Below are 3,522 nucleotides of genomic sequence, written 5' to 3'. Positions count from 1 at the left end.
GTTGGTTCTAGTTCCTTTTTAGAAGCTAAAATCATTGTATTAACTTAACCCTGCTTGTTCACCTTGTCTATTTCTCTTACTTATCAAAGTGAAATTTAAGACCAAGAGCTACCACTGACCACACAAATTAAATTTGTCAATCTGTACAATAAGAATAATCAAAATGCTAGAGCAAAGAGAAACAAAGTAGTATCTAATGATTCCTAAAAATATTATGAATCTATTAGAAGAAAAGTGCCTCACTAAAATGGAATATAATGTGTGAGTAATCAATCTTTAGGTTGAATCCAACAATGAAGAATATTCACAACAAAGGAAGCTTCCAGTGGGATCAGTCTACAAAATTAAGTTAAATAAGGGGGTTTGGCAAACTTTGTATTCCTTTTCTCAATACTGGCTCTCAACTTATTAGTTAGAATCCGATTCCCTTTGTTCTTGAAAATAATTTTCCTGATTTTTCTCTCTGCTGCAAAATCCAACCCACTTGTGATCCATTTTGACTCTGATAGTATTTCAGAGTAAATTACTCTAATATCATATGAAAGTCAAGGTTGCTTAGAAACTGTTAACCCAACTCTAGGTGATAATAAATTTAAATTTTTGAGGTATGGATAGGATTGTTATAGATAAACTCATAAAGTATACATTTTGAATCAAAGTAAAACATATACAACCTGCCCCCAGGAATGTGGAGCTGAGAAAGGGACCAGGAGGAAAGCCATTATCCCTAACACACTACCAATGACCTGCTCCTATATCTTTTCTGGTCACATTCAGCTTTCAGGCAGGTTATGAGCCCCACAGAGAGGGTACTGTGGTTCTCACCATTGCCTCCCCAACACTCTCAACTGCACCCCCACCCCATGCAGAACCTTGGCCTGAAATACCACCTGGCCTGAGGACAGGTTCTTCAGGACCCTCACCACTGCTGGGACTGACACAGCAGATGACCCTCCCCTCCTGGCCGCAGAGCTCATCTCGCCATTGCCTGACGAAATGTCTGTCATGTAGCTGGAGCTACCACCCCCATAGTAGGAGTGACCACAGACTGAGAACCCCACATCCACTGCTGTTTGCACCACACCTCCATGAATTGCTACTGTGTCTTCACCCCTGCGTGCCCTTCAGAGAAAGTAGATTTATCTCTGCCATGATATGCTTTGTATCCAAAGTCACTAATTGCAGCAAAAAAAAAAAAAAAAAAAAAATCTATAAGGAGACTAAACTTTGGTGCCTAGTTGCAAACAAAGCTAACATTCCAGACACCTCAAGACACATTTTCAGGAGAGAGCTGCTTAATATGAAGGCTACACCATAAAATGATAATGATAACTGATTCGACACATATGCAAACCTCCATGTAGGATCACAAGAAGTATAAAAATGCAAGGTAATATTATACCAGAAAAGAACACAATAACTCTTTAGCAACATGTCCTCAAAACAACAATAGAGAAAACTTGCCTGATAAAGAATTTGTTAGAGGCTGGGGCTGTGGCTCAGTGGTAGAGCACTTGCCTAGTATGTGCAAGGCACTGGGCTCAATCCCTAGCACCACATAAAAATAAATAAATAAAATAGAGGTATTATGTCCAACTACACTAAAAAAAAATTGTTTTTAAAACAATTTGTTAAGGGGCTGGGACTGTAGCTCAGTGGTAAAGTACTTGCCTCGAATGTGTGAGGCACTGGGTTCAATCCTCAGCACCACATAAAAATAAATAAAGATACTGTATGTTCATCTACAACTAAATAAATATTTTTAAAAAAAGAATTTGTTAAATGATTCCAAAGCATCTCAATGAGATCCAAGAGAATGCAGATAAATAACTGAATGAAACTAGAAAAAAAGGATGCATGATATGAATGAGAAATTCAAATCTTGAAAAAGAGCCAATCATAAATCTTGGAGGCTCCAGGGAGACTGGGGCAGGCAATCCTGAATATGTTCTTTTGAGCAATGGCTAGAGCTCTACCCACATAAGCTGTGACTGCAACAACGCCCCATCTTCTTGACCAATGGCCAAGTCTTCCAAGTGGAATATATGCAGGAGGCTGTCAAAAAGGGCTTGAATATAGTTGATGTTCAAGGAAGGGACATTGTTGTTCCTGGTGGTGAAAAGAAATCAGTGACCAAACTACAAAATGAAAGAAGAGTGTAGAAGATCTGTTCTTTGGATGACAATGTTTGCATGGATTTTGCAGGCCTCACTGCCAACACAAGGATAGTCATCAACAGGGCAGGGGTGGAGAGCCAGAACCACTAGCTGACCATGGAGGACCAGTCATCATGGAGTATATTACCTGCTACATCACCAGTCTGAACCAATGTTGTATGTGAACCAGTGAGTAGAGGCCATTTGGCCCTCTTTTGGGGTTTCAATTTTGATGACACTCCTACACTTATTTTTTGATCAGCTCAATCTCTTGGGTACATACCATGCCTAGAAGGCCAGTGTCATAGACTAGGGCTTCAAATTGGTGGGTGAATTCCTGAAGAAGAACTATACCAACAAGCCATTAAGAAATATTATCTTGCCATCAAGCTGGTAATCAAGGCACTCCTGGAAGTGAGGTGGCAAAAACAGTCAGGTGGCAAAAACATTGAACTGGCTGTCCTGATGTGAGATCAGCTCCTCTAGATTCAAAATATGGAAGAAACTGAGAAATATGTTACTGAAATAATAAAAAAAGAAGAAAATGAAAAGAAGAAACAAAAGAAAGCATTATGATGAAGAAAACTTCCTCAGTTAGAAAAGCTTTTAAAGTTAATCATGGATGAGTTTCTGTGTATAGGCATTTCCATCCAACTGTGCATGCTGTCAGAGTACCCATAAAACTTCTGTTCTTTTTAGCTGAAAGAAAGAAAGAAACCAACCATTCTTGGAAATGAAAAGGTCAATACGTCACATAAAAATACATTTGAAAGCCTTGACAATAGACTAGATCAAATGAAAAAACAAATATCCTAACTTGAAGACAGGTTTTTTGAATTATCCCAGTCAGGGAAAAAAATAAAAAAACATAAAAAGAGCCTTCAAGACTTTTTAGAGACCATTAAACAAACGAATAACCTGCATTTTTTGAATATCGGAAGAAGAAGGAAAAGTTAAAGTCCTATTCAATGAAATAATAGCTAAAAACTTCCCTAATCTTGAGAAAAATATGGATATCCATGTATGGAGGGTTCTAGGACCCCCAGTAGTCATAATCAGAAAAGATCTTCACCATGGCATATGCTCAAACTGTTAAAAGCACAAGACAAAAGAGGGGTTCTAAAATCTGCAAGAGAAAAAGAAAAGAGCCAACTTACACCTAATAGTAACACCATTAGACTAACAGGAGATTTCTCAGCAGAAATTTACAGGCTAGGAAGGAATGCAATAACATACTTCAAATCTGAAAGAAAAATAACTGCTAATCATGAATACCATAGCTAGCAAGCGGGGAAAAGAAATCAGTGACCAAACTACATTTCCTTCGGAATGAGGTAAAAATAAAGACATCCCAAGACAAGCAAAA

At 38.2% G+C, this 3,522-nt stretch overlaps 1 pseudogene; it reads left to right on the top strand.

Moving 5' to 3' along the window:
- The first annotated feature begins 1,994 nt into the window (after window positions 1-1,994).
- On the top strand, window positions 1,995-2,732 carry LOC124077216 (proteasome subunit alpha type-7-like; annotated as a pseudogene).
- The last annotated feature ends 790 nt before the right edge of the window (window positions 2,733-3,522 follow it).

The sequence above is a fragment of the Marmota monax genome, unplaced genomic scaffold, assembly GCF_021218885.2.
Source record: "Marmota monax isolate L192 unplaced genomic scaffold, Marmota_monax_Labrador192_F-V1.1 WCK01_AAM20220418_F8-fsc00258, whole genome shotgun sequence".
Taxonomy (NCBI): domain Eukaryota; kingdom Metazoa; phylum Chordata; class Mammalia; order Rodentia; family Sciuridae; genus Marmota; species Marmota monax.
Note: the sequence above shows the minus strand (reverse complement) of the source record. Positions and strands in the feature narration are given on the sequence as shown.